Source organism: Haliotis rufescens, unplaced genomic scaffold (genome assembly GCF_023055435.1).
Source record: "Haliotis rufescens isolate VD_foot unplaced genomic scaffold, xgHalRufe1.0.p SCAF_2, whole genome shotgun sequence".
In the NCBI taxonomy this organism is placed as follows: Eukaryota; Metazoa; Mollusca; class Gastropoda; order Lepetellida; family Haliotidae; genus Haliotis; species Haliotis rufescens.
In genome coordinates, this window is record NW_025963890.1 from 59,824,872 (window position 1) to 59,841,724 (window position 16,853).

Below are 16,853 nucleotides of genomic sequence, written 5' to 3' on the forward strand. Positions count from 1 at the left end.
AATCCTCGAAACCCACATCTGATATCTACTCTTGATATGCGTACATTCCGAATGATTATTCAGTCATTCTAAATACCGGTGAAAATATCGGTGAGGCCGAGAAAGTGCAGATGACAAGAATTCTTAAGCTAAGCCTTTTCCAGTTTGCCAAGGATCCTGTACATTCTCCTGAACAGAGTACGAATAATCAAAATGTCACACAAAGTTTAAAGGTAACACAAACACAGAGATAATGTAGGTTACTATGTTGTCACGTCATGGTGTGGAGCAGTAACAGCAAGTGATGCTTTCATTATTGGGTGAATGTATCAGACGCATGTATGTAATAATCGTTCATCACCGCAACCCGGGGGATGTTAACTGACTGGCGTCGTAGACAAATATATCACCTACTACCCGCTCGCAGTTAGTTCAAGTAGATCCAAGTTGTGAAAGGTTATATAAATATTAGATGCGTACCTCTCAACGTTTAATGTGACTTGACCTAGTTTGTTGTACGTCAAAGAAGGAAAAGTATATGTACAGCTAAACTCGGGACAATCAATTTCATTTGATTATTCCATAAAGATTGCTCCAAATTTCATTATTTCTGTATTATAGGCCATAGAGATTATTCCAAGGGTAAATAAGCGTTGTAAGATGGTAATCACTCATTATTCATTCAGTCTTAGCATTTGGAAAGTTAACGCCGGAAGGTATATTTGTCTTAATTGATGACTAACGCTGTTTGAATGGCAACTACTGATATACAATTAATGTTGACGAATGATCATTTTATGATCACTGAATTAAAATACGATGAGACATTGTCAGTTCTATAACCCCTGCTTCCAAACCACCTACTGGGGAACTAAACATTGAATTACTCTAAACAAGTAGAGGTTGTCAGGAGATTTGATTATTTAACGATTTTAGTGAGAACATTCCAGGCCGGATTAACGAGGTTTCGCTGTTTGTTTCTCTATCTAGATGAGAGGTTCTTGATTATCTGCAGTTGTTTGTTGTTTGTTGTTCAACGCCTTCTCAGGAGTATTCCAGCAAAATTACGGCGGCGTGTACCAGACATTCTTGTGATTGACATCATGAGCATCGATCCACACAATTGGGATACGATGACATGTATCAACCAAGTCAACCATGACTACATATATGAATCAACAGCGCACATCGCCTAACTGTGAATATTCGTTTTACGCATACAGATGAAAAGATAATAGTTTTATAACAAACATCCACGCCAGAGGATTGTCTCGACTGTCTAAGGAAACAGATTACATAGGTTGTTAAGTCAAAATAGTGATGAAAGTTATAAAAATGCATGGATTACTGAAAATCTGTGATGACACAAGGTGTTGACGAAAAGTTAAGCATGTCTAGTGTAAGTTGTACTGAGGACATTGACCCATGTTAATCTGCAACTGGATGTCCTTATCAACATCTCTACGAGGACCACATAACATCATCTCGAGGCAAGGGAGTAAACTGACTTTAAAAGTCCAGTTTCCACCCATTGCCGAACTAGGCTAGAACTCTGGAGTTTCATTCGGCTGGACTAACGAGTCTATGCATAGACCAATCAAAATTATGCAACGAACTAGACATCCGGTTCATGGATTTCAACGTGTAGATATTGATCGACTGTTTACCGTCAACTGGGCGTCGACAAATATTTTCCAAATGTATTCATGTTTTTAATCAATGTGCTCAAATGATGTGATGCACTTCCCGAGGTAAGGCCCGTTTTATTACAATGTAGATCTTGATTATCGATCATTTCCTCTTGACTGGTCGCCGCAATTTTGTTTGAAGCAAATGCAAGTGATGTGAGAGATAGAATCTGATTGGTCAATAGAAGGTATGTAGAAGGGACATAACTCTTAATTGCCACTGGTGGCGCTACGATTCCAGCATAGTTCGGTACGGATGAACTGGACTTTTGTAGTCAGTTAACTCTCTTGCCTTTGGGGAGATGCCCACTTGATAGCTGTTAGTGTTTTTGTTCTATGTTGATGGTCAACAGCGTCTCGCGGAAGCACGACTAACCGCAGTTTGTAAAGAAGAGTAAGGAAATACGATGTAGTTGAAAGCATTTGCGTCATGTGGTGCGTCAGACGGATTCTAACCCGCAGCAGAATATCAATATGCATTCAGTGAGGCTGCCTTACAATGTCATCTGCAGGGAAAACAAAAATCTCGCGTGTATTTATGAAATAACCATTGCTGATTTGTTTAGTAATCCAGATCATGTTTGCTTGCTCTGCAATAACTGATAATCATTGACGTTGTCTTTGTCAGAAGTTGTTCATTCACATCTATCGTGACTTACACTTGACATATAAAAACCACCCAGGATAACGTTCAACCCACACATTGCCCATAATTGACGTTTTGATGACTGGTGTTGTTCTTTTTCAGAGATGTGACTGAAATTAACATTGTCGGTGGCGCGTTCCCGGATTCAATTGTAGGGAAACTATCGATTCGGAAAAGGTCCTACTTGACGCGTGTCGTAAAGCTCGCTTGTGGTCACGGATTAATGCAAATTTAACGTGTCAGACATGACCGATGTACTGCTATGTATAGAGAAGCCCCGCCGTTTGTTCTATACTCAACTGGATGAAAGCCGCCTAAGTCCTTCCGAGTCATCGAACCAGTCACCTTACATCTGATATGTACACGACCTGGGTTGGAATCAAAGCATCATACTACCCTGTCATTTTGCGCAGCGTGTGTTTGACTGCGTGTCATACAAGGAACGTGTATCGAAAAGAAATGGGAAACTAACATGTGGCATTTTCTGAATGGTATCAAAACGTCAAAACCTAAGCGGTATTTATACTCGTGTGTCTGTCACATTAACAATTATAGTTACGTATTGCTTTTCTGGTGTCCATATTCACTGACGTACACAATTGTATGGCTGAAATATTTCCGACTTCACTCGCTCACTTAGACTAACATTTAGTCTCTGAAATCTCATATTACACAATATCCTTCTTGGATCTAAAAATAAACAATATGTCCCTATGCTGATTTCGGCTAGACTTGCTTTTGTATGCGTTTCTAGATTATTATTTGTTTCATAAAATAAATATATTCCACGGTCATGGTGCAGGACTATCGCTCACTCTATGAAATTCTTATAATGCCCCTGAAATTATAGGGGCACTCGGGATAACCCCACAGTCGTTCTTTCTCTTAGCCATATTACAGTACATCCATGTTGGAAACAGAACCCGGGCCTTAGGTTTGACGGTCAAACGCTTGAGCCGCTGAGCTACCCCATCGCGCTCATCCATCACAGACAGACGTCTATTTTGTGTGTTTCTTGGTCATATAACGGATGTTTATTCAGCGATGTTGGGAATGTGCCAGTGTTCCTCATCACACCTTCCCCCTTCCAGTAGACTAGAACTATTCACTGTTGTTCAATATCACAGACAGATTACCTTACATTTCCACTCATTGAGTTATATTTATGTAGGTATACCTCCTACTGAATCTTATCACTAACCCTCAACGGACCCATATACCAACTCCATCGTATAGACTACATCAGTTTTAAGCAATTCTACAGTATGAATTTATAACTTGAACGGGATCAAAGCAACTCTTTGGCGAACACTATAATGCTGTTAAGTGGACTTGAAGGGGAGGCCTAGATTTAGTATATCGTACGAATCGTGTTGGATGAAACATGAGAACTTGTATATATTCGGCATTCATTAATGTATGTTTTCATACGGCCAGTGCACAAGCTGTGTAGTGTGATGAATTATGCTGTACGACCTGAGTTTCCAGCAGTTTTCTTGTGATATTGGGTTAATTATCTGTTACAGTCGCCTTGCGCAATCGCCTGGCGCAATCTGGGATAATCTCTCTGTAAAGCAGCAAAACCCCGTGGGTAAACACCTTGAGCATCTCAACTACTCCTCCTGCAAACAAGCATGCGAGTCAATTAACGGAAGCTGAATGAAGACACAAGTACTATTTGCACAAGGATATGAGTTTACAACGCCAAGGATTCACGTCCAATCATTAATTAGACGACATATTGCAACACCGAGAGCATGGCGGTGCTACTTCCTCTTCTTCTTTAGCGTCATAGTTGTAGTACATGCCTGGCAATAGGCACTGTAGGTCTGTTTCATCTGTACATTGTACTATAGCTACAATGGATAAACTTATCATTAAACTGTCCGCATGTTATCAGAAATAAGCGGACAACTGTAACTTGACAAAGCCTTCATATTGCTTGACGACGGGCCATTATCACGCCTGTTGTTAGGTGACGTCATAGGGATAGGTGACGTCACGTTCAACAGTGACGTCATCCGGTTTGTTCTATGACGTTTCCATATTTGTAAATGTGGGTCAGTGACATGCGTTGTGTGTTGATTGCATTAAATGTTTCAAGAATTTTCTTTAAATTATATCAATTTTGGCTATAATAACGGTAAAGCCATTTCTCGGGCCATTATCATTTGCAGAAGCCCTCAGTCTTTTCAATTGCACTCCTTCATCGGGCAGTTAATGGAATACCTCGAGCTTCTGCAAATGATAATGCCCTGAAAAATAGCGTTACCCTTATAGTAGGTAAAGGGCAAGTTCACAAATATTTGAACTTGTAATATTTTTCTAATTTCCCTATTGTCTTGTAAGTGTAGTAACAGTGGGATTTATATTGATCCATAATTATTAAGAATCCATATCAGGTGGATTATGTGGTCTGAAATGGAAGACTGACACGTGAAGATCCGGGATAGAATAGGTCTTCAGCAACCCATGCTTGCCGTAAAAAGCGAATATGCTTGTCGTAAGAGGCGACTAACGGGATCGGGTGGTCAGGCTCGCTGACTTGGTTGATGCATGTCATCGATCCCAATTGCGTGGATCGATGCTCATGATATCAATCACTGGATTGTGTGGTCCAGACTCGATTATTTACAGACCGCCGTCATATAGCTGGAATATTGCCGAGTGTTGCGTTTAACAACAAACCAACCAACGGAAATGGAAGCCGATTTGTGGCAACATTCTTTAATGAGAGAAACTTTGCAACACACATAACTCAAATAATACACACACAGGAGGGTTGGGGAGGCGAGTGGAGGAGCTAGATGAAATACATGTTCGTGACAAAACACACGTCTTCAGCTTTCCACTAGAAAACACCTGAAGCCGGGAGGAGGATAGAGTTGAATGGATACGGCGCGGTGAAGATAAATGATAACGGCTATCAGCTCTTGTTTCACACAGATGGCAATGTGGTGATTTATTCACTTGTACAAAATATTTTCGTCGCACCTGATGGATTTTATGTAATCAGGTTTTACATTAAAAGTTCAACTTTGGGACTGGGCGTCCACACTGGTATGTCAGGGAACATTAAACTATAATTGTAAAAGTGTTTAAGTGTATACGACTTTAGCTTGTTATCCTTTGAATTGTATAGACTACATTTGATATGCGTTGCTGACGGTCCTGTTGGTCAACATGAACATATAGATCGGTTGCAAAAATGCTTACAAAGACCAAACAAATTGGCCATAGTCGATGCAACTGCAGTCAAGAAGCAAGCATCTGACGTTGTTAACATGAATGTATAAGAAATTACAAGAGTCATTAATTATCCTGGCGGTTTCCTTGGAACCATTATTGTTTGTATCTTTGTTTCCTAGCAATAAAAAATATGGACAAAACCGCGGAGAAAAATTATTGCGACATGTCGTAAAGATAATATTGTTGATGTTCCAAAGCGTTCATTGTTGTTTAAGAAATATATTGTTTACAGTATAGACATTTTCGTATTGCATTCATGTTTATCCTATTTTACCTATTTTTCATCTTCTTTCAAAAGAATAGATGTATTCGGTTTATGTATTAAGTTAAATAATTCAGAAAATAAACTTTATTGTAGAAAGAAACAAATGCGTTGAATAGACCTAACGTCACATGTTTGTTCATTGTTAATAATTAAATATATAATCAGTGTGGTGGTTTGGGTGTACTAAATGTTGACGTACACAAAGAAAAGCCATTTATCGCCAACTCAGGTTCATCAGAATTTGATAATGGTATTAAATCAACGGATCCATATCACTAGTGGCTTTCGTCGTTTTGCTTTTACTTTGTGAGCTTGACGAATTCAAATGTCATGTCAAAAGATGATGTATGAGTCCGCGTTGCACCTGTGTAGATTCACATAATAAAAATGAATCATCATTTTATATGTCAATGAAAATTAATAAAGTGTTAACTGTTACATAGCTCTTGTCTTTCCCAAGTTAGAAATCAATCATTCACACCATAAGAGAAAGTGGATTATTTTCCCGTATGACTGACTACAGTTGATGTGCTTATTATGCAAATTAATATATGCCAGGTTCAAAATTGGGTGAATCATTGCAAGACGAAATAGGCGTATAGCCATGCATATAAAACGGCGTTTCCTCTATAATGGTCCCATTCGCAATTACCCTTTATAATAAATAATACACTGACGTTCTTGACATGGTGGTGACCATGACTTCCATATTTCTTGAACATTATTCTTTTGGATTTTTAATGGAATTTTTTTATATTTTGTAATGGAAACCCATCCATCACAACTAACATTTTTGCTCATGTTAAAACCTTCGTGTTGCCAATGGGAAAATAACCGCATGCGCGCACGTCTTAGGCGCCTCATGTTGATGACATATAGTAACTATATTAACAAAACATTTAAGAGGTAACAACACAGCTCAAAAAATAAAATTCATTACCGTTGATGAGATCAGGGAAACTATGTAGACAGTCTCCCTGATGAGATGCTGTACTCAGCATTGACATCCAGTGTCAAGCTATCTTAATAATAATAAGGCTATTTTTATAGCGCAAAATACCACATCACTGAGGGACATGCTCAATACAATTTTAATGTATAAAATATCGTTATCTCGAACATTGTTATTAGAAACGGTGTCTGAAGTAACCTTGTGCTCCAAAATAACTTTATCTCTCACTTAAGGAGGAGAATGTTTTGATGTCAACTACTTTATTATGAGGAACACCTCATAAAGTGTTCCTCATAATAAAGAAGTTGACATCCATATATTTTCTTCCTTATGTGTATCACTTCTAAATGCCTTTCAAAGACCTATCTCTCACTCTATCTAAGCTATGGTTGTAGCAAATGGTTCCTGCAGTCTCTTAATACGTTTATGTCAATGTGTCGTCTGCTCCTTGGTACATTTGTTCTTCCGTCTCTGTGTGCGGTTATGCCAAAGTGCCCGTTCATTTTGTAATGGCCATATCGCTCATTTGAGATTATAATGCGGTTTTGAAGATGTTGTCAACATGCTTCTTCTGTGTTACAGTGTTCCTTTGCTGTGATTCCTGTTAATGCACCTATTTAAAAAGGAGCCTTCGGTCTGTTATTTAGGCTTCTCGGGTTGGGAGTCATTACAATTAATTTTCATACTGTGTAACAGCAAAAATGAAACAATCAGTTTAGATTGTCAGAAAGAGTTAACTTATATTTATGCAGTTCCGTTGACAATGGTGGATGCTGTATCATCGTTTTCGAAATAATACCTATAAGTACTAATTTTAGATGGTTGCAAAACAATACTTTAAAATACTAAAACGTTTTATAACAGAAAATATAATGCTGAAGGTTATCTACGTCAAGACAAATCAGCCAAACCCTCTTATTGTCTTCGGGGGATATGCCAAAGAAAAGAAAATTCTTTGACGAATAAGCTCTTCTTAGTTTCTTTCTAAATCAATGCTTTATCCACAATTTTACCCATATTTAAATAGCCCTTTACTGTTGACGTTTTGCAATAGCATGTGTACTTTCTCGGTTCTAAACTGGGTACCTTACTTTTGGTTTAAACAATAACTGATGAAATCAATGGTCAAATTCAAATGTCAAGTGCGTCTCTATCACAATAAAGAGAGTACATGCAAACTTGAATGAACAAGGAGGCAAACAAAAGGAATTGTATGACGTCTAACGTCATCACACCTTTTTGTTGGAGGCCCACGTTGTCTGTAATTGGCTTTTACACAATAGGATCGAATTGTGGCAAGCTTGCAAAATCTGTATTGCCGTACGTAAGGTGCAGTTGGAAGTACTTTGTAAAATATTCTCTCAGAGCCATATCAAACTGCATTTGAAACGCTGTAACTCCTTGCAACTGGTCTCATTTCTCTAACGCTTTTGGAACAATGTCTTTAAATCTACTTTTTTAGATTTTGGAGTGTTTTCAGGTTTGGTTTCTTTGCTGCGTAGTTTAAAAGCGTTTCCTCAGATCTACACGACTTAGTGTTGCACTAGTTTTAGCATTACCTTTCAACATTGTGAGTCAATGTCTTTTAATCTTTAAACAAATATATCACAGAGTTCACTTTTTATCCCCAAGACCCCTCCACGGCATATAGTGAGAGGGGATATAGTCTTCATCTGTCCGTCCGTCCGTATGTCGCGTCCAGAGCTTTAACTTGAAAACCGTGAAAGATTTGTCACCCAAACGCGGTACATGTATAAACCAGGGGTTGAAGTGGTGCCTTTTGCTATTGTAGGCGCAATGGGGATATGTCATCTTCTTCATGTTTATTTTAGAATTCTGTGTTTATTATGGCACATGTAAATACCTGCTTCTAACTAGGCCTTATGATAAAAATGATAAATCCAGAAGAAAGTTTACATATTTAAAAGTATTGTTACGACCTATTGTCATATGTGCAACAGTCTCGGCAAAATATTCGATAGAATTTGATATTTGATTCAACTAAATATGTATACTAATAACCAATAACTAATGAAACAACATATACCTTAACAGTTTTCTTTTATCATATATTAGCATATATTTTATTGGTGGATGTATCTTAAATTTCAATGATGGTGATGTAATGCCACTGGTGTCTACCACTATTCGTACATGTGACACATTGAGGAACTCTGTTGTTCCCAAGTTCTCTCTTACATCTTCTCAAGCCAGGAGGAAGGGCGACATCGCAAGCTAACTCACCAGAAGTAGACAGGTTGAGTAGACGCTAGGTGGATTCCAGACAAATGTTTTCTCTATATAACATAAAACGCCAACGCGGAGAATAATAAGTCTCTATTACCTGCCGAAACAGATTCACTGTTCGCAAAAGGCAAAATATTGTTGAAAATTGCGGCCATATAACCATTCACTTAGATCCCATTTTACTTTTTATATACACATACATATTCTAGTATTTTAATCTATTGATCCTTTATGAAAGTTCACTACGGTGAGTAAGGGTGTGAGTGAGTTGGGTCTGGCGCCGCTTTTAAACTAGACGATATCACTCGGCGTATCAATCCCACACCATGCGTGTAAACCTCGGATAATATGATGACAGATTACATCCAACTGCCCACTATATCGTTACAGTTATATATTATTCAGTTAGTTTGAAATATCAAAATGAAGTATGTCGACTCATTACCATACACTTGCACATTTTGATAACATTAATGCTGCACTTTGAAAATGTCGTCACCTCCAATTATTCCAGAGAAAACTATTTCCCGGGCTATTTTCTAGTCAGCTGTAGAATGAATGACCCCAACCTTCGCTCACATGACGTGAAAAAGGCATTTTCTTGACATTGGTCGCTTCCAGTTGGGTTAGACGCATGTCTTATATGACAGGGAAACGAGTATGAATACCTCATAGCATATAACGTGTTTATCATCCAGAAATGAAAACAGGCGAGTTTGGTTTACCGCCGCTTTTGACTGTACACGTGTTTCCTTCATATAATGGCGTGTCAGCTTGCTGATGGCGAAAAGGCTGAAGTGATGCAGGTGATATTTGTTTACCACTTTTATGAAACCTACGAGCGCGGGTTTGGTAGTGAAAAACCAAGAAATATAAACAGGACGAACACTGCAATCATCGGATTTAGGCATCTATTATAGACGAATCTAAGTGAATTAAAACTTAATGTCGCATCGGCATTATTTCAGCCATATAGTGATAATAGAGGCATATCTACACAGATTTGGGAAGACCATGTGTGACCTTACTGTATGTATGTTATTGTATACAAATGGCAGCTGAGCCTGTGCCAAGCAGTAGTTGTGATGATGTGAACAACCACATTCACTCTCATCAACCTCAAAACACATCGATCTTAGAAATAAAATTGTCCCGAAGACTTTTGGTTACAGTATGCTGACCATGAACGACTTTGCCGTTCGCTGTTTAATGATCCGCAGATCATGTGTTCGAATCCCAGGCTAGCCTCATATCTTTTTCATCTTAGTGGTAAACGGTTGTGATCAGCGTTTCCTTAGACCGTAGGCCGAAACGGAGTGATGTATTTGACACAACTGCTCAAAGCGGCTTCAGAACAAACGAACTAATTAAAGCTGGAATGCAGATTTGTCGTCGATGAGAAGGACAATGATTCTCCAGTTACGTCAAATGTAATAACATGATCCGTCTTATTACCACATCAACAGGTCTTCAGCAACCCATACTTGCCGTGACCCGTGAAGATCCGGGGTAGAACAGGTCTTCAGCAACCCATACTTGCCGTGACCCGTGAAGATCCGGGGTAGAACAGGTCTTCAGCAACCCATACTTGCCCTGACCCGTGAAGATCCGGGGTAGAACAGGTCTTCAGCAACCCATACTTCCCGTGACCCGTGAAGATCCGGGGTAGAATAGGTCTTCAGCAACCCATTCTTGCCGTGATCCGTTAAGATCCGGGGTAGAATAGGTCTTCAGCAACCCATACTTGCCGTGACACGTGACGATCCGGGTTAGAATAGGTCTTCAGCAACCCATGCTTGTCGTAAAAGGCGACTATGCTTGTCATAAGAGGCGACTAACGGGATCGGGTGGTCAGGCTCGCTGACTTGGTTGATGAATGTCATCGTATCCCAATTGCGCGTGGTGTCAATCACTGGATTGTCTGGTCCAGACTCGATTATTTACAGACCTCCGTCATATAGCTGGAATATTGCTCATAGCGGCGTTAATCAACAAACAAACAAATAAATATTACTTTTACTGTCAACAAATTCAATCCAACATATTCTCGTTGTAATTATCTTGTAGAACTCGATCGTCACGCCAAAATCCGGGTTCGATTCCCGACATGGGTACAATGTGTGAAGCCCATTTCTGGTGTCCCCCGCCGTGATATTTCTGGAATATTTTTACAGCGGAGGAAACCATACATGTACTGACTCACTCACTATATTGTAGAACTAGTCAACGCACACAGTGCATTAAGATAAATACTAATTGCAAGAAACACCCGGATGGAAGCATGTGTTCCATTTCCTATCCAGACGCCAGGACTAATCCACAAGGGTGTCGCCGGCTGACATCGCATCCTGTCACAGCTGCTCCTCATATGGATTTTAATACCCTACACCATAGTCTCCGTAGGTCAACACTGCCTGATGTATCGGGTTCTGTCGAACAGTGATAGTAGTCATACATCGTCCATATACTCATAAGGAATGGTTTGTAGTGTACGTGCGCACCACTTGTACGCTTATATTGAAATATCGGGATTGATTTCATATATTTCAATAATTTCTGGTTTTAGAACCATGATGAACAACACTGGCCGTCTCCTTTAACCGTCCAGAGATAGCCTTTTCCTATCAGCTCCAAGGTGAGGTGAAATTGGGTTTAACGTCGCGTCCAAGATTAGTGCACTTATATAGCGTGTGTGTGTGTGTGTGTGTGTGTGTGTGTGTGTGTGTGTGTGTGTGTGTGTGTGTGTGTGTGTGTGTGTGGCTGCTTGTACCAGCCCGGACTGTTGCCGATTTATAGTGCAAGCACACTGAGATACCATGCCGCAGTTTAACATAAATACCCCACTCAGACACAGTATACTGACTCCGAGCCGACCAGTCCTTGTTTTAGCCCCTTAATGCCGAGCGTCAGACAGGGTAACAACAAGTACCATCTTTTGACGTCTTTTGGTATGACGCGGACAGTGATCGAACACCGGACCTTCCGCTCTCCGGGCGGACGCTCTACCACTAGACCACGGAGGCGGTCTATCAGCTCCAAGACCGTCATTTGAGAACACTAAAGCCAATTAAAGAAAAGATCAAATTCATAGGATATTAAACGAGCTTCCCATTATACATCACGTTAATGTCCCTCGTGGAATAATATTTACCTGTCTGGGGCTTGTGACTATCATTTTGTTTGTTTGTTTGTTTGTTTGTTTGTTTGTTTGTTGTTTAACGCTGTACTCAGCCATATTCCAGCTATATGGCGACGGCCTGCAAATAATCTAGTCTGGACCAGAAAATCCACTGATTGACATCAAGAGCATCGATCCACGCAATTGGAATTGATGACATGAATCAACTAAGTCAGCGACTCTGACCACCCGATCCCCTTAGTCGCCTTTTACGACAAGCATAGTCGCCTTTAACGGCAAGCATGGGTTGCTGAAGACCTATTCTACCTCTAATCTTCACGGATGTGACTATCATTAATGGTTTCTGCTTCATATCAATCCATCTAAAGAGACATATTCCAGGGTCCAGGGTCAAGTACAAAACTTGTCTAAACTGCAACCAGCAATTCTCACAACATTTAAGAAGGCCCAATTACACACTGTCAGAGAATGAGATGTGGAAATATGATACTCTGGATAATAGAGGATTCACTTGAAGATGGACATCGTCTTTCAAAACGGGAGCGAGTTGGGTTTAACGCCGCTTTTAACATTATTCCAGTTAAATCACGGCGTGTCAGTTTAATGTGGGAGAAAAGCCCGAAGTGATGCAGGTCTCGGACGTTTACCGATTCGGTGAAACCCACCAGCACGGGTATGGTGCTGCAAACCTAGAAACATAATCAGGGCGAACCGGGATTCGAACCCACAATCATAGGTTTTCTGGCGTGTCCAAGGGACGCTGCACTGCACAGCGAATCGCGGCGCCTTTAGACGATTGGGCCACCCGTGCCCCCTTCAAAAGAGGAAGTACATAAATGTACTATTGTTTATCGTACATATATTTGTACAAAAAGGAGGTATTCGGTATGTATAAACATATGGCATATAAACCTAAGTTATCAGAATTGACATTTGGGATTCCTGTGTATTGTAAACATGGCTATCCTTGAGACAAAAAGTTAGAAACACATACACCATGATAGCAAACAAGCAGCATCTGCATCCATGATCTGGTAATATATATAAATATCTGCATATATATACTACCGACAAAAAGTAAGGGAACTGAGGATTTGAATGTTGCTGACGTTGAGGTTTACATTCTCAATGCTTTGGCGTTGCAACTGCAAGTAACGTCTAATCACAATGAAATTTCACATCATGCATGAACAGCACGTGGTGCACGTGCACATAGAGCCAAAGTGTGCGCGCTTGAGGCGAACTCACAATCACAAATGCAATTGAGTTGAGAATACGCTTAAAAATGCCCCCGAGACAGTATCTCAATGAACAGACAAAATGGCGAATTGTGGTTAAGATGCCCGAATGTTTGGCAGGTCAAAAAGTGTAATTTCGTCATTGTGTGACCCTAACAGCTGACCGAATGCAGCAATGATTGGCAACACTAGGGATGGTATGTGCGCCCGTGGCGTTACACCGCGTTTACAGACGAATCAAGGCGTTGCCTCCTTCACAGAATTAGCGGTATGCCAAGGCGGCAGTTCTAGACCATGATCAGTTAGGAGGCGGTAGTGTCATGGTGGGGGACGATATCACACATGACAGTCGAGCTGATTTAGTTATTATTTATGAGGGGCGGTCGGGTAGCCTAGTGGTTAAAGCGTTCGCTCGTCACGCCGAAGACCCGGGTTCGATTCCCGACATGGGTACAATGTGTGAAGCCCATTTCTGGTGTCCCCCGCCATGATATTGCTGGAATATTGCTAAAAGCGGCGTAAAATCAAAACTCACTATTATTTATGGACATTTGACTGGACAGTGATATATTGACGAAAGGCGTCCTGTCGTACCATTCGTAAGAATAATCGACAGAAATTTTGAACTGCAAGATGACAATGCCAGACCACATCGGGCCCAAGTCGTCACCGTGTATCTTCGACGAGAAGGCACGCGGACATTGGACTGGCCCGTTAAGTCCCCTGGCTTGTCCCTATTGGACTGGACGCCAGAGACAAAGCACCCGCCAACTCGGGGTAGCTCTTCAGGCGGAATGGCAGACAATACCAAGGGCAACCATACGCAAGTTAATCCACAATATACCATCAAGGTGTCGTGCATGTATCGCTCAACACGGTGGACACAACAGATTTTGATATGCACGACTGAAATCATAATCACTCCTTCATGCCATTCATTCAGTTGTTTTTGTCGGTCACGCACGCTGTGCAGTTCATATGTTCATTGATTTTTACCAGGTTTCACGCTTTATCAGATAGGATGTACAGATATGCGACAGAATACATATGTCTTCTACCGTAATTCAGTTAAACAAGCAAATCTCAAGGTCGATCTGTATCCCGATGCAACATGTCCGCTGTGACCCTCCAGCAAGCCAAAGTTTTCGGACTAAATTCTGCTGACTCGGAAAAGCATCTTGATACACTCAGACACATATTGCCAGCTTAAGGTCAATTAGGTGGAGGATACATACCAGCGGCATGTGCTATCTATTTACAGTGTCATTGTAGGTGTAACGCCCACTTAAAAAATGTGAATCGTAATAATTTAGTTTTGATAATAAAGCTTATAACGACTTTTAATAAGCTGATGATGTTGAATAATCTTCTTATGCTTAAATATTAACTTGACAAGGCATGTGAAGACGTCAGTACACGGTATTAAAGTAAAATTAATCCCAAATCTAAATCTTTTAAAATCGTGGCCCATTTTCTGATGGCCACCCTGTTATCTAAACTACGTCATTTTGTGTCATACCTTTTTATGGTAGTAAGCAACTTTTCATTCTTCTCACAACGGGCTGAAAAAAAATCGAATCTGAAACCAGCATGTGATTAGGGGCCAAGGCAACGATCTACGCCAGCAGAGAACGGTTACATGCATTTGGAGACTGATCCATGACGGTTCACACATTGTGACCATCCGGTCCTCATTTTATTCAACTATTCCGACAAGCACGGGGTGCTGGGGGCCTATTCAGCACCGGACTCCCTACAGGTGATTTGGTTTGGTTGGTTTGTTGTTTAACGCCACACTCAGCAATATTCCAGCTATACTACGGCGGTCTGTAAATAATCGAGTCTGGACCAGACAATCCAGTGATTGATATCATGAGCATCGGTCCACGCAATTGAGATCGATGACATGCATCAACCAAGTCAGCAAGCCTGACCACCCGATCCCGTTAGTCGCCTTTTACGACAAGCATAGTCGCCTTTTACGGCAAGCATGGGTCGCTGAAGACCTTTTTTACCCCCCCCCCCCCCCCCCCCCCCCCCCCCCCTACAGGTGAAGAAGGGTTCGTATTATCAGGTGATTCAATATTGCATCGTACATGGTGACCATCACAGTCAGCATAGGGAACTGGTAACTTATTCTGCCGCATTACTCCCTATTGAATCTGAGCCATTGGTATTTAATAATGTGGAAAGTATATAACCTTGTAAAACTTAACCATTCTTGAGAAAAGGAAGAGTAATGTGATGTATCCCACCCAAAACATCAATAAAAGTGGCGATAAAAAGTTCAAAATGTAAAAACAATCATTGTTTTTCCGCATTCCACTTGTGACGGTGCTGGTATCCATGGTGTTCCAAGAGTCATGTGGAATCTAGTTTGTTTGTTTTAAATTTCATTATTCTTCATATAACTCCCATAATGTTCATCCTATGAAATCTTGATCCAACTTCGCTTGAGCACACAACGATATGGCGGTATAATGACTCTCTGGGCACAGATTGTCTCCCATGGATGCACGTGTACAAATATTCATCTGTTTTGCAGGGATGAGTATGACATTTTCCCTTCATGTACAAGTCTGAAGTCTTATCTAAAAGACTGAGAACGGTGCTTAACAGTAATGTTGTTGAACAATATCCATTGTGTATTGTGGACGCAGTTTCCAGAGGTGATATGGGGTTTAACGTCGCGTTCAAGATTATTTCACTTATTAATCATCATGCATGCATGTCTGGCTGATTGTACAAGTTCGAACTAATGTTGGTTTTAGAATGCTTGCCCACTGCGATACCATACCGCAGTTTTGTATGGATATACGACTCAGACAGAAACAGATTTCAAAGAGCATCATACGACTCTTGGAGTATATTTCCAAATTTGACGCATCAGTGACAAAAATGATGTCTGATATGCTATTACCGATGCTATAACCAATTTTGACTTGTACCATATGTTCCGTGCCTTTGCATGTGTTTATGACATATGGAGTATATTTCCAAATTTGACGCATCAGTGACAAAAATGATGTCTGATATGCTATTACCGATGCTATTACCTATTTTGACTTGTGCCATATGTTCCGTGCCGTTGCATGTGTTTATGACATATGGAGTATATTTCCAAATTTGACGCATCAGTGACAAAAATTATGTCTGATATGCTATTACCGATGCTATTATCTATTTTGACTTGTACCATATGTTCCGTGCCTTTGCATGTGTTTATGACGCTAGCCAACGGTGGTGCAGGATACGCTCACTTTTTGCCTCATCATCACTATTTGATACCAGTGATTCATAAACACATGCTCACGACATCGTTGGAATCGTTCTACCGACTCTGCTTTTGGCTTTGCATGTGTTTGTGTCAGCTGCTACTTGTGGGGCAGGATAAGCACACTTTTCCGCGAACACCTGATATCATCACCATTCGATAGTGATTCATAAACA

General features: G+C 40.5%; 1 protein-coding gene across 1 annotated transcript in view; it reads right to left on the bottom strand.

Annotated features, from left to right (window-relative positions):
* LOC124142033 (QRFP-like peptide receptor) overlaps window positions 1–16,853 on the bottom strand; it is a 95,486-nt gene that overhangs the window by 71,501 nt on the left and 7,132 nt on the right. The gene's annotated exons all lie outside the window — the stretch shown is intronic.